Raw genomic sequence first — 15,735 nt, forward strand, 5'->3', positions numbered from 1 at the left:
GCACACACACACACACACACCCCGCTCTCCCAACCCCAGCCTTCCCCGGGGAGGGGGCCGCCCCCACCGGCACCGACACCGACACCGGCACCGGCACCGGCACCGGCACCGGCACCGGCAGGGCAGCCCCCGCCGCCGGCCCCCGGAGGCAGGCGGCGCTCGGCGGCCGGCCCCGGCTGCGCTGCGGCGGCGGCGGGGCCGGTCCGGGGGGAGGCGGGTCGGGGTGGGGAGCCGGCAGCGGGTCGCAGCGCCGCGATGGAGCGGGGAGCAGCCGGCGCCTTCCCCGAGGCGGCGGGGAGGAGGCGGTGCCGGGGGGGAAGAGGGGGCTGCGGGGCCGGCGGCATCGCCCGCCAACTTGCGGGGTGCCCGCCCCACACCGAGCCCTGCGCGGAGCCGCGGCGAGGCCCGGGGCGAAGCGCGGCCGCTCCGCCCCGTCCCCGTGGGTCCCTCCCGCCGCCGGGACCCCGCTGCCCGCCTCCCCCTCGCCCCGGCGGCGCTTGCCCGTGGGCGGGGGTCGACCCTGGGCTGGGCGGTGGCGGCCCCGCCGAGCCGAGCCGAGCCGCCCCTCCCCGCGCCCTGCCCCGGCCCCGGCGGCCCGTCCTCCCCGGAGCCGGCGAGCGGCAGCCCGAGGTAAGGGGTCCGGCGCTGGCGGCGGGGCTCGGCGGCGCTCCTCGGAGCGGTGGCGGGGCGCAGCCCCTGCTCCGGCATACTTTCTTGTTTGATTGCTTGTCGTTTTGGGGTGGTGTTTCGGTTTAGTTGCAGAAACGGGGTGTATTGAGCGGTCGCCGAAGTGACGGGGTGCGTGTGCCCCGGCACGTAACTGCACAGGAGCCCCAAATCCTGTAGTTTTTGCTTAGGCAGAGCTCCCGCCGGGTTCCCGGGTCTTTGTCGAGGTTTACACAAGATGAAGCGTTTCGTCAGGTTGCAACATCTGCTGAATAATATCTGTAGCTAACGTGATTGTGAATTTCGCTTTGGGTCCAAAGCGAAATTTGTTTTGAATATGTATAGTTAATGTTTGCTAAATGCGTTACTGAAAATGTGAGTGCATACTCTCAGTAAGATCAGACCAAGAATTGTGAAGGAGTATCAAGGGTCTGTCCTGATTCGGAACTGCACCGTGTGGTTTTCATATACCGGCTTCAGCACCGGCCCTGACAACAGGGGTTAAGACTTGGCCCGAGGAAGACGGTTCTTGTCCGTAAGACCCTTGACAGCCCTGATTACTTCTAGTGAAGAGGCGAGCTCTCCTTTCTGTGCAGTGCTTGCGCTGGAGTTACTTTTGCAAGAAGAACTTCTTATCACATCTTTCTCCCCGGGGTCCATAAGAAGTGGCAAACCTCCACCTGAGGGCATGTTTTTAGTTCAGCCTGCAGCACCAAAGTTATTTCAGAAGGAAAGGTGTCTTCTGAGTCTGCTCACCCCCACCCCCCGACTCTTCCCGTGGTTTTGAAATGGCTTGAGGATGACCTTCAGAGAAGGAAGTCGGCTTTGCTCAGAGGATTTCAAACCTCTTTCATTTGCGCTTCTTAAGGCTCCCCTAAAACAAACAAGCAGAGCATTTGGAAGGAAACCTAGGACTGAATATTCAGCACTTCCTTTCCCGTGGGTAAAAGCTGATAGACATTCCCACTTGTTTTGGAAAGGTTTCTAGCCAAGCACGAAAGATCAGATTTGACACTGCTAAAGTAAAACATGAGGTAAGGCAAAGGAGGGTAGTCCTTGTTTATACATCATTCCTTTTGTGGGGAAAGGGGGTTAAAAACTAGGCAAATTGTCTCAGGATTTTTTTCCATGACATTTTTATTTTGGTCAGTTAATCACTGTATCAGTTTCTGTGAAAACTCAAGACTTCTGCCTTATAAAAAATATTAGCAATATCGCCAGATATTTTCAGGCAGTACATATCTGAGACACTGCTGCTCTCGCCAGGAGATTAACAGCACTTGGCCTTGCGCCTCTGGTCTTGTGCCTAATAATACATTGTGGGAGGACTGCATTAACTGTCAATAAATGTCTGTCATCTCGTTGGGCTTAATTATGGAATGGTTTTAAAACAGCACACAGAGGAAAGTTTTGAATATGATACAGCCCTGTGTATGAGTAACTGTAGCGGAGTCCCCATTAATAAAGACCTGCTTTGTTTATGTGGCTTCGGTTTTGAAGCCCTAAAATATACGAGGGTTTGGGTTTGTTGTTGTTTTTTTTTCCCCGTTTAGTAGCTCCGTGTTGATAAAACAGATGAGAGAAGAGTTGCATGTCTTTGCTGAACAGGATGCTTAGGCAGGATTCTTATGGTCTTCAGATGCTTCTCATCTTTTCCTTTTCTTTGTCATTGATGTGTTTGATTCTGGGAGAAATCCTTTTAAATGCCTGACTATGATTTCAGGACAGTTTAAGAAATTGCTGTCAGGTAATCAGATTGTGCCTTGTGCTGAACCCAGTACTGTCTGCAATCAGGCAGGGTCTGTGATCAAGCTGGTGTTGGATGAACTTTTATACACTGTGGAAACCCTTGTACTTCGGTAGCACCAGACCTGTCTACCTGGAGAAGCTAGAGTGAGAAAAGCTGGTGGGAACTGACAATGCTGTAGCTAACCTGTGCTAACGTCGTGCACGGTACCATTGGTATAGGGTAAGAGTACACAGATTATTGTCTTCTGAATATTCCAGATTATTGTATCTTGAATGCTCAGTGTAGCTTCTAGCTTGTGAACTTGCATGTAGACAGCTATTTGATCACTAGTTTCGAGCTGTCAGGGAAAAGACCAAACTGGATGTGATCGCTGTGTCCTCAGATTGTTTGCAAGGCAGAAAGAGAGGCAGCATTTTAAGACTGAACAGATGATGAAAATCAACGTTCAATTTGAATGGGATTAAGGGAAGAAACAGGAAACTGGAGGTAGTGTAAACTCTTAAACATTTTCTGAAGGTCTAAGTGATTGAGGAGCCTTTCTCCTGTTTTAAAACTGACATAGGCAGTCAAGGACCTGAGTGTTAAATTTATGATACAGATGGGTCTCAGTAAGGAGTTCAGAGACTTTGTCAGATGTATGTAAGTGATAAGGACTGAGATTCTTTCTTTTCAAATTTTTTGTAGCTATACTAAAAAAAATGAAGGAGCCATATCAGCTCTGGCCAGGTACCCCTTTAAATATTCAGTGTGCCTTGCATTACATCAAGTAGCTTATTTGCTTGATTAAGACATAAGTTTTGAGTTATGCGACTTGCATGTTTCCCTACTCAGATTAATGTCTTCATCAGATTGGTTATGACACGTTTTATAATCAATGGACCTTAATGCTTTGTTTTCATCAGTCAGGCATTTTTAAGTACCTATTAATTAATCCTGACATCTTCAATGTACTTTGTACTGTTTTCCCGATGTATTCTTATTCTGCACCACAGCTGAACCTACATCCCATTTCAGGAGGCAGTTTATCCATATGGGTAGCCAGACTCTGTTGCTTCTGTTCCTCTTGTGTAGTATCTTGCCTGTAGAAGACCTTTTCCTTGCTTTTTACTTTCTCAATGGGACTAAGATACCAAGGCAAATTAAGATCCTGTGCAGTGTGGTTAAATGGCAAGCAGAACGAAAAAATAACATTTTTGAAGACTCTGCCGCTGGTCGTATTGGCCAATGTAAGACGAGTGGCTTTCCCCTGACTTCCCATCAGAGTGGACTGTGTTACTCAAGATGAGAGAGAGGCCAGAGTCCCTCTGCTTTCTTAATATTGTCCTTCTGCCCTTGCCAACTCAAAAGTCATCTCTGATGTCTTACTAAAAGCTGATGTGCTTTAGGATGAGTGCTTTACATTTTAAAACTTTCAGTGCTCCCACTAACCTTATGTGCCTGTATTCCACTGAAGAGCAATTTCTGGAGCTTTGTTCTTCTTATTAAATATTTAAAATCTCTTTATGTTTTTTCACCCTGGAAAAAGGTAAGTATACAGCCCCCCAGCTTCTTAACATGAACTGACATCTCTGATAATTCAGGTTATACCAACAAATTTGCCGTTTCACAACCATTTGGTGATAAAATCTAAAACTTTAAAGTAAATCAGAGGTTTGTGGTATTTTTTCCAGATGACAGAAAACCAGAGGAAGAGTTTAAATTACTGTAATTGAATCAAGTCACTTTAATGTGTTCCTACCCGAGTAGAAAAGGTCCCAAATGATCTCTTGCGTGTTGTCTTTCAGAATTCTAAATAACTACATTAAAAATAAGGATAATTAAGACTATTGACTGTAATGCCAGCTATCAGTAAAAATAAACGTAAAGCCACTATGTTTACAGGATATCTACAAAAATAACGGTTCTCCATGCTCTGTGTTACTTGGTTAACTAGTGTCTTTCGTTTTCTGAGCTCTCTTGGTAGCATTCGTGAAGTTTGTTGAAAACAAGGGATCCAGCTAAAGGATGTTAAATTAGAGTTCTGCACAACTGGCAGGAGGTAAATCAATATTAGACAAATGGGAAAGAACATGAGCATTTAAAAGGAAAAATGCGTACTCAAGATTCCAGGAATATTAAAGTAGCTGAGATGAAACAAAAACAAAGCATTAAAATATATCATTTGAGTGTTGTTTCAAAAGGTGAAGAATTATGCATGCTGGTGATTATGGAGATGATTTTCATCTTCTTTTTCAGAGCTTTGTGTTTCTTGAAGAAACAGTGTTTAGACTGTCATGGTACCCACAAGAAGCACTTTGTAAATATTAATTGTGTGGGGGGTTTTGACAATTGAGTTAGAACCATTTGTCTCATCCATTAGCAGAATAAATAGGCTGATATCAACTGGGCAAGGAATAACGGGTGAGATCCAGCATTGTCCGTGTGCAGGGTTGTCTTGTGCCAGGATGTCCGCTGCTCACCCTTCAGCGAATGGGAGCCCCATGGGAACATCCGTGGGCGTGCTGGTGATACCCTTCTCCGCCTGAGCTCCATCACTCCCCAGGTGCAAAGGGGTGCTGACACATAACAGAGTCATAGAATCATATAGGTTGGAAAAGACCCTTATCATCATTGAGTCCAACTGTTAACCTAACACTACCATGCCACCGCTATGTTGGCTTTGCTTGGTACCCCTGGGGTTTGAGCACAGTCCCCTGGGAACTTTGGAGAGGAATGACAACAGTGTTTGTTTTTTGAGAAGAGCCATTCTGAATGTGTGTATCTCTTGCCACCTGTGATGGTTTTTTTTTTTCCAATGCTTCTAGTCAGACACATTATTGGAATGAGCTGAAAATGAGGTTTCTCAGATGTACTGTAAAGCACGGACCATGTGTTGGCTTTGAAGCAAATTCCTCACACGTGTTATCATTTTATGCATATTTATGCCACTGTCTGAAGTACAAGACATCTGTTATTTTACAATGTTTAAGGAGAGACTGGACAGATGAAGGAAAAGGGAGGAGAAGTAAACTAGTCAGATTTAGGATAAACCATCCTGCAGGGATTTGGCACAGGTGTGAGAATAATTTTTTGTGCTAAGCCTTGTACCCCTGAAAAATATACCTAACTTCCTCAAGTCTAGCTCATTTCTGAGACTTTGGGATTTTATCTGAAAAGGGTATTGAACAGAACTGGGTCCTGCATGAGAAGTTAATTTCCACCCACTTTTTAATTTCTCCAGTTAGAACTTGACCTAAACTATTGCTGTTAAATCTTTGTCACATCAAACCAGCATTGAATCAAGGAAAATACTGCTTGGTTACTTGTGCGACTGAAAACAGCTATCTCTCAGGGCAGATCTGCTTACTATGGTGACTCTGAAGATGTGAAAATTTACATCATCTCACAGTCTCTCCCTTTCGCCTCCTCCTCCCCCTCAGTCCCTCCCTTGCCATGGGGCTCAGCAGCACATGGATTGTGAGCCCTGGTTTCTGTGCCTTACACCGCTGCTGGTTCAGGTGGTTTTGGGATTAGTGGGCTGTTACTGGCCTGAGCTGGAATGATTTCATTCACAGCTGAACTCAAAATTTGGTTACAGCTGAAGTGACACTGAATTGGGTGAGCAACAATATAAGAACACCATATTCAGCATCAACAGCAACAGGAATGTGCTGGTTTAACCACACAAGTGATGTAGATTAATGAAGGAAACGATATGTGATCCGCATTAATGAGTTGAGTTCATGTGGCTTGCATGGGTGGTGTGAAGCACTGTCAGCCAGAAGCCTGGCCCACTGTCTGAGGTTGTTTATCACACTGATGGATGGATCTTTCAGTGTGTAGAAAAATGTTCTGGGTTTTTTTTTTATATGTTTAAAAAGAGGATCATCCTGCTTTGAAAATGAGATAGAAACAGTTGCTAGAGAAAGTGCATTGTCAATACTGTAAATCACTGAACAGTCAAAATAGTAGGTTAAAGGATAGACTGAGCTTGAGGGAAGATGAGTGGGTTTTGAACTTCTCAGAGCGAAGTGCAAGAATCCTAGGTACTCTGTGCTGAACAGATTGTGATGGACAGCAGGAGAAACAGTTGTTTTCCTTCAGATTATCAGTGCAGTTTTTTCAACTGGTAATGCCAGGAAGCTGGAGCCTCCATGGAGACTCTGCAATCACAATATAAATTCATTCAACAAAACTCTGAGTGAAACTCAAGTCTCTTTAGTTTACAGCTTTTCAAATATTATTCCAAGGCTAAAGTCTGTATGGGTTAGGATTCCACTTTATTCTGACCTGCCAGGGTGAAATTTTTGCTTGGCTCTCAAGAATTAATTCTCTTTTCCTGACAAACTGCCTTTGGTAATGTTATTGAGTTAAGGAGGAAATACTTTAAAAAGCAGCTGTTTCCCAGGACGTGGAGCACATCCTCAGAAATTTTAGTTTCTAATTCTGGCATCAGAAATGATTGCTTTTGGAGATCACCGTAACATGCTTCTAGTTAATGAAGAATATGATAGACCATCAAGACTGATACCATCTTTCCTTATTTCATGCTTCCTTTCCTCTTTTATTTTTTTCTTGTAGTGAATTTGCAGTTATATTTTGATGGCAGAGGCTTGCCATGTGTCTCCACAGACAAGCTAGTACCACTTTGTTACTGTTACTGGACCTTTTGCCATCTTTTCAGGCTGCAAGACGTTGTTCAGCTGAGCTGTTAAATTTGTTTATAGTAACACATGTTGACCTAGTTCTGAGCTTAACCCCATGCTCAGAATAATGACCACTCTTACCTGCCAGACCTAAGCAATCAGTGAAGCCGCAAGTGGCTTGTTTGTGGTTTCTATTGATATGTATGGGTATGGTTACTGTGAATGATATCGTTTATATGATGTCTTTCAATATCCAGAAGCACACAGTAAAATCTTGACCCGGTTATGTTAAATCATGGAGACAGTTCCTGTTGCAGTACTCACATTAATATATTCAGTCTTAGTTCCCAGCTAAGTTCTATGTATCTTCTCCAGCTTGTCATTCAGTTGAACTTGTGTTCCCGGATTAAGGGAAAGTCATGGTACCACATCAGTGCCTTAGGGATGTCTCTACTCTTCAGCCTACAGGAAGGCAAGAACAACTGCAGTCATATCAGTTCTAGTTCAGATACAGTTGATTTGCTGTAAGTTCTGTACCTAGAATAATTTAGTTGCTGTGTTCTTGTCTCTCATGTTTTTTCAAGGTCACTTATTCAGGTTTGCCTTTGAGCTGTAGTCTGTAATGGTATTAGATGTCTGTAAAGTCATCAAAGGCATTTCAGGATGGACTCTTCTGAGCCACTCTAAAACCTGTGAAAACCTTTGAATATATACATGGATAAGGGAAGCCACTCAGGATTATGTATGAAAGAGAGAAAAAAGAAAAATTTAAAAAGTCTTTTCACGAAAAGTTGAAATAGTCTTGAAGCAGGCATAAGGCTCCATTTTATGCTTACTGATTTAGAAACAAAAGGTTGGGTCCTTTGGGGCTTGGAAATGCACAGTATGCACAACCTTTTCTTTATCCACTGAGAGTAGAAGCAGCATATCCTCCACACTTTTGAGAGTCCCAGGTTTTGATAATTGTAGGTTGCGAATCTCCCCTTTCGTGTGTATATTCTTCAATGTAAATGTCACTAAAATATTTCTTGGTTTAGTATGAAATTTATTGTTTCCCTAAAACCCTTCTTCTAAGTTCAGCCTCTCCTGGTGGTTTTATGAGACTTCCCTTGGCTGCGGAAGGACTTGAATTTGTTCTGCAGACTGCTGTTAGGGGCTCTGCAATGGGAGCAATTCCTGGCTAAAAGGCAGTGAAATGTTCTTCTTGGCTCTGCCTGTCCAGATCTACCTTGGTATAAATGAGAGCACATCTCAGTCCTAGATGTTTGTTCTTGTATTTCTTTGTACTTGCACTGTGGTCTGGAGTTTAAACCCTCAGAGTTATGGATTAAATTTATTGCCCTTGGGCTAAGCAAGAGTAAAACTTCTGATTTTATTTCTTTTATAACTTTAAAATAAAAATTTGTGAAAAGAGCTTACACTGAGTTCCTAATCCTGCCAGACTTTACTCTTTATGAGTAATTCTTACTCACACAAACAATCCTGTTGAATATGCCAGTGTCCTGAAGCTGATGGACTCATTTAAATAAGGGGTTTCAAGAGTGGGTCCTTACAGAACATTTAAAAACCTTTTATTTATCTCATCTCATCTCATACATTCTAATTACTAGTTCATAGTTCATATGCTTTGTCATGTTAATAAGTGTAGTGAATCATTTTTAATAGATGTTGTGTTTCTCTAAGCTCTAATAATGTCGGTGGTAGACTGTGACAAATAACACCTGTTCAAATGCTGTACATGTGTATGTGCATGCTTCTCAAAAATACGCTTTTTTGTTTCATATCAAACATGGGCCTCTATGCAACAACCTACTACAATTCTAAATGCTGGATCCCCTCCCCCTTTTTTTTTAAGATTGTCTAGAATTAACTTATTCCCTCAACGAAGGGATCCAGTGAAGACGACCAGTGTATAATCCAAGACTTACACTCCAGTATGTTTTAATGAACTGAATTAATTGAGCTGCTTATAGAAAAAGTGTTATAAGGGGGGCACATTACTATATGCATGTATCAGTGTGAAAAACCAAAGTCAGATGAGGATTTGTCATGTATAATGGCAGCAGCCTGATTCCTTTCTGAAGCCTCCAGAGTCAGCATTTTCCTGGGCTTTTCTGGCTTCCGTCTTGGCTGAGAAGATTTTTCAAGCATGATCAAAGAGAGTTGGTTACATGATTTTCTTCCCCTGCTTTTTGCTTCCTTGGCATCCTTTGTTCTGATTATTCATGCTTGAATATCCTTGCAGAAAGGACAGTGCCTATTTGTTCTTCTTTTACCCCGGGAATATGGGTAAATTAACCAATTAAACTATAAGCCAAGGGTACTGTTCATTATAGAAGGCTAACAAGCGCAAGGAGTGAGATAAACAGTAGGCTCAATGGTGGCATGTCGAGTTGGTGAGCCTTGTAGATTAATACCTGTTGAAACTCTGATTGCAGCTGCCTGGAAGAAAGAAAGAAGCCAATTACCTCCATCCTGGCCTTCATGGTGTTAGCAGTAGCTTAGACAGGATAGATTTCATCTTTCTTTCCAGCGCTCATCACCACCATCACTTCAGAGATCTCTGCAGGGTCCTGGCATCACATGCTGCAGTCCTTGCCTTGAACTTTGCCACTAAAGCTGTATGAGGCCCATAATGACCTACTTAACAGGATTTTGATAGGGCTTTCCTTCTCAATAACCTAGTTATTGCCTGTGTACCTTCCTTAGCTCAACCAACCTCAATTGCAGGCAGAACTGTTGAGGAGACAGAGTACAGATCTCAGAGGAATTCACAGAAATAATTTGCAATCCTGACAAAGAGCAATGTTTTCTTAATTATCTTTTTCCATGAATCTCGAATCCACTGGAGTATGTCAGTTTATACCACCCTTGGCATTCTCAAAAGTGGACCATTATTAAAAAGAAAAAAGAAGAAGTAATTGTACCACAGAAAGACCCTACTCTACAATTTTTAACTTATTCTATGCATCACTGGAGATTTCAGTGCAAAATAATGAAGCAAGAGACACAGCTGCGGTTATATTAAATAGCATAGGAAGGTATAGAAGAAATCAGACTCTTTATTTTCAGAATTTAAATGAAAATGCAGTGTTTGGGTTTAGGAGCAAACTAATCCTAAGAGCAGGATATGACACGATTGTGCTTTATGAGGTTCCTTGAACCTTCCAGTGAATTTTGTTGTATTAGTCACTGATTTTTCCATCCTATTCCCATTTATGAAAGCTAGTAGAGGTGGTCTGGCTTTGAGCCATTCATTGCTGGAATTTCAGATGGCCATTAAATGTATTAAAATAGTCATAACATAAGTTTAATAATCCACTTTCACTTGAAACAATTAATGTAAATTTGCCCAGACTGGTATTTTGACTTAAAATGGTACCAGGTCGAATTCAACCAAGAGTGTTCAGGCTGTTCATCCATACATCTGGCATTATTTTCTGTCCTCTGTTGTTCATGAGCATGGGTTTTGTCTCCATTCATTTTGTGCATTCACTTAGCCATTCACAGGGGTAACAGGTGTCTCAAAGAGCCACCTAAAGTGGCTTCACAGTCATCGGCTGAATATTAATAGGGCTGTCTCTGAAAAAAAGGTGTAGGTCCTTACAGGCTAGGCTCAGCAATGCCTGACTTCAGGTTTCTGAATGAACTGTTAAGCCCCAGGTTTGGTTTCTGTGCTGCCTGCACCATGCACGTGCGCTACAGGTGAGTCCCTGCACGGATCTGTTCTGTAACGCCCTCCCATCCTGCTCCCCAGTTACTCAGCTTAAGAGTTGTGTAGCATGACCCACAGACTTTCTGCAGCCTGCACAGCTGAGGTTCCATTCTCTGGAAATCAGAGTACTGGAAAGTGTGGGAACAGGTAGGAGAATAGGCATCTAGATATCTCTAGCATTGATTCAGGATATGGGCAGGTTTTATACCTGTTTGCAGAAGACAAAGTGCTCTGGACTAGACATCGTCATTTGGGTTTTTTCCTCTGCAGGAGTGTTTCTGAACCCTGCCACATAGCCAAGGCTGAGTCAAAGCCGTGAGCAGGTACCTCCCTGAGTCCTGTTAAAATGGGTTGGTCTTCAGGGGTAGCTGCCTCCAATCCTTTGAAAGAACAGAGCTGAGCCCACTCTTTTCTTTGGAAGGGCAGTACGGTGGGACAACAGTGCCCTTGAGCTGGAGCCATGAGACTGGGAACTAAGTTGCCCTCTGGAGTGAAAACCTCTGAATCTGAACATCTGGGGCAGTGCTCTGACTTCTTGGCTGGGCATTCCCTTCAACTCCCACGCTGAAGCTGTGCCACCCGTGCCAGAAACTCTTGGGGCTGGACTGAGAATGTGATAATGAAACGGGTATCCCTCTGCCACTTCCGTAATTTTATCTGAGCCAACTGGTAAATGTTGGACTGCCAGGAAACGACATGCGGGTTTCCAGGGATTCAAGGACGGATTTAAAAACATTTTTATGTTGCTTACTCACCCGTGTTACATTTCTGCTACACCAGTGGGTTCTCAACAGCACAGCAATAAGTACGATATTAGTACAGTTATGTTAGGATTTTGTAATTATGTAAAAACAGTTGCATTTATCAGTTTTTATTTCCCACCCGCATTTTTTACTCTGTGTTCTGAGATGCCTTAAAGTGTCTGTGAAACAAACAACATGTTAGCAGTAGAGGTTGTTAAATCCACAGCCCTAAAGGAAACTAAACATTTTTAACAGAAAATGAGACAAAGCTTATTAATGAAATGTGTGTTTGTGTGTCAGACTGGGTACCTTCTTCCTCGCAGTTGCACTTACTGACTCTGATACGGTTCTGGCTGCTGCCAGGACCTGCCTGTCCCTGGAGGGACAGCCTCAGTGCTTCTTGGGGAAAGAGAGGGAAGAAGCATGAGATCTGACTCCTGACTTTCATCCCTTTTTTTATTTTCTTGAGTGGAGTGGCAGGCATGGGTGTGAGGGAGAGAAGCAAGTCCCTTGGAGCTTTGTGGAGGCAAGATGTGTGTGAAGTGATGCCGAAGTCCCTCTGGAGGGGAGGACAAGGCAGGCAGCCAGGGAGGTGGTGTTAGGAATGCCTTCTGTGACTTGGCATGCAGGATGTGGCAGGAGAGAAGGCTTAGGTGAGGTTGCAGGAGGGAGGTCTTGGCTGGAGCTCCCATTTCAAAGCTTTTTGAGGGCAATAGGGTTATTGCACCTGGGAAGGGCTGGGAAGCTAGTGGTTGGGTGCATGCCTGGCCAGAGAAGATAGGGACCACGTTAGGAGACGTTTGAGTATTGTTGCACTAGATAGCTCTGACTCCTTATGGACATTGGTGTTGTACAGCACTTTGAAGAGTCTGTCTTTACACAGAAGGTACTGCTCAGCCTTAATGACACATAGCGAAGCTGTTGCTTTGTTATAACGTGTGTTACAGGGATAGAATTAGGCTGGGCCTAGGAGAGCTTTAGCTCTTCTCCCACTGCCTCTCTCCCCTGCTCCCTTGATGCAGTGCAAGGGAATCAGAACAACACTGTGGCTTCTGTCCACCTCCTCAACCCCATGCACTACTCACAAGGAATCAGAGACAAAAAGACAGTGTCACACACAGAGTGACAGACTTTCACCTCCCTGTCAACCGCTTCGTGTCTGTGACTCAGTCTGCCATGGACCCTCAGAGGAGCCTGTGTCCCAACATGTGTGGAAAAAGTACGTCTGCTCCTTTCAAGGGTGCCTAAAATGCTGAAAACATAATTAGGCACCTTGGGGTGGGGTGAGAAGACATCAGCCTGCAACTAGATACCAGTTGTAAAGCACACACAATTTTGGGGAAGACTGAGCTAGTGGACTGAAGTACACGGAGCTGATTTCCTCCAGAGAGGATGTGAGTGAAGGAAGGGTAGACAGTAGCATATGGCAGTTTGGCTCTGAAAAGGCGCTGTGCGAAATGGCACCTCCTTATTTAGCAGCTCAGCTTCCTCTGTGGGTGCCCTAACTTGATTTCGTAGAAGACCTAATTCCTTCCTTGATAACTGAATGGATTTGGTCTGGAAATAGAGAATCTCATGGTTCCTCTGACTGAAGTTTTTTCTGAAGTGGAAAGACACTATCAATTTCAAGGCAAATAACATATGTTGAAGGAGAATTTTAGGAGGCAGCATACCAAGATTTTAGGCCAAACCCTGAGAAAACACTTGGAAAGCATTTCAGAAGTAACTAAATGCAGAAGAAAGGATAATGGAAAAAAAAGAGTCCATTTAGTTTCATCCGCTCCTGAGCTGGACAAAATCAAAGGAAAATCTTCACTTAACTGTGGCCACATTGTGGAAACATCTGCAGGCTGATGATTTAAATAACCTCCTTCCTCCTGCTCTGAAAGATCTGCAGGCTGGGAGGGGAAGAACAGGTAGGAGGAGACTGGGGCTTAGTAGGAAGAGAAGTTGTGTTTGGTCTGGCAAGTTGCATATTTTATTGTCATTTGAAGCTACCTTAAGCTCGATTTCGTGCTCTGTGAATCACCTTGAAGAAGCTGTGGAGCAATGCTATGAGTTGGCGAGCAAATGGTAGTAAGTCACTGCCATAACTAGGGCAATGTGGTTGGAGTAGAGCCAGGCCAGATATGACAAAAATAGCTCAGTGTAACTGACAGATTTTGTTTACCTATATACATGGCCCTTTTGTGGCCACACATGATTTTTTCTCGTGTTTCAAATCAACATAAGAAATACTAATTTGCAGAACAAAAATTAGAGTAGGCAGTGTACAGAGTATTTGTTTGAATTTTGGCTTTCCAGCATGTTGGTAGTGTGGTATAAAATTTGCTGGCCTCGCCCTCCTGAAGAAAAAAAGAAAATAAAGAGATAGTAAAATAGTCTGTATCCATCTACCTTAGGGAAAGCAGTCAGATTTCACTCAAAGTAAAAGTGATGAGGAGAAGGAAAACTTAGAAATATTTGTTTATTCATTGACTAGGAAAGGGAAGGAAATATATTTTTTTCTAGGAAAAGAATGCACTTTTGGCTTTATGGTTTGTATAGTATGCCCCAGTTATACTTCTAGGCATTGAATGGCAGATGAAATAAGACTAGTCAAGGCTAACTAGAGGTGTGTGTTCAAAATTTGTCATTATCTCTTGTCAAGGTTATAGACTGTCCTTTTGTCATCCTGCACTGGTATTGAATTTCAGCAGACCGAATTTTGAAAGTTTTCAGAACTGCCAAGGGTAATCAATTGAGATAAATCTGTAGAGGGAAAATAAGTTGATGGAACATGAAAAGTGCTGACAGTTAGTTAACTTAGTAAACTGTAAGCCTAAGGGTTATGCATGCCATCCAGCAGTAAGAAAGAAGTCTAAGAAAAAGAGAGGAAATTTGACACCAGTCTTTGTCCTAGAAGGTAAACGATTATATGAGAAAGAGGGGCATATGGAAGGTTAAATGTAACTGTTGCAGACACTTTCTGGAAGTTTCAAGCAATAAAATTTGCAGAATTAAACAAAAAGAAATGGGAGGATTTAAAGTAATGTTTATTAGAGCATAAAATAACTCATAGGAAAAGGTTTTAAGAACAATAGGAATGTAAGTCAGTAAAACAGAATGACTGAAATAAATTGTGAACGCACCAGTTATACAGGTTTGCTTGTTCTGTCTGTGGGCGCTTTCGCGCATTCTAAATTTTATAATAGTCTCTGACAAGATTTATTTTCAATGAATTGGTGTGATTGTTCTCATGGAGAAACTGCAGATATAAAGGTATACCGTAACAATAATTTACAACATTAAAACTTAGAATGTGTTACTTAATATGCAATATCCTCTAGATCAAATAGCCAGATCTTCATCGGGCTTCTGGTTTGTGTGTTTACAGTCATTCAGATATGAAAAATCTACATTTGAGCATATACCGCTGCACTTGAAAAGGCATTTGAATAGCTGCATAGCTAATTAGCTGATACAATCATGTGGGCATATTTTGTACATGCAAATAAGGAGGCGGTGCAAATGTAACCTTAAATATAATTTATTTTTGTCACTGTTTTGATAACTAGAAAAGCTGTTAGTCGTTGCTTATTGAAAGTGTCAGGAAATTTTCATTTGTTGCCCACGTATTCCCTGTGTGGTAATAGTAACTCACCAGCCCTGTTGTGTTAGAGCATACAGCAGTAAGCGAGGATGGAGAGCCGATGACATCAGTGCACAGAGCAGTACACGAAAAGGCAGGCTGAATCTCAAGTTCTGAACCAAGTACTAAAGAAAAGTTTGCCAGATGAAAAGGTGATTTAAACATTGTTTAAAAAATCAATTTCAAGGCCTGTGGGGATGAGCTCACAATAGCTTTGAAAGTAGGACTTAGGTAAACAAATAACAAATTACTGTTTCCAAAACCCAACTTTAGTAATCCATACTCAGTCAACTTTTGACTTTGCGGCTTAGATTTGATGGCTAGAAATAATTGGGACGAAGTTCTGTGGTGGATAACAATTGCAGGTCAATTTTTTAGAACGCATGACTACGTGTTAAGTGATCTATATCTGCTATACCACATAAATATAATTATGCATGTCTCTGTGGAAGAGAAAATGGACCTGGTAATGAGAAGCTGGAACTGATGCATGGTGAATTGATACTGTGAGACATTTATTTGGGGTGAAAGGGTCCATAAAAAGAGGAAAAAGTATGTTGCTCTGGTGGAGAATAACTTGGAGAGGGAGTAATGAAACTACTTAA

The 15,735-nt window shown here is 42.9% G+C and overlaps 1 protein-coding gene across 1 annotated transcript in view; it reads left to right on the top strand.

Annotated features, from left to right (window-relative positions):
- The first annotated feature begins 216 nt into the window (after positions 1-216).
- Positions 217-15,735, top strand: part of KCNG2 (potassium voltage-gated channel modifier subfamily G member 2) — a 58,810-nt gene continuing 43,291 nt past the window's right edge. The window contains exon 1 of the mRNA XM_064443742.1: positions 217-630. The gene's annotated coding sequence lies outside the window, so the exon portion shown is untranslated. The remainder of the gene's footprint in view (positions 631-15,735) is intronic.

Source organism: Phalacrocorax carbo, chromosome 2, assembly GCF_963921805.1.
Source record: "Phalacrocorax carbo chromosome 2, bPhaCar2.1, whole genome shotgun sequence".
Lineage (NCBI taxonomy): Eukaryota > Metazoa > Chordata > Aves > Suliformes > Phalacrocoracidae > Phalacrocorax > Phalacrocorax carbo.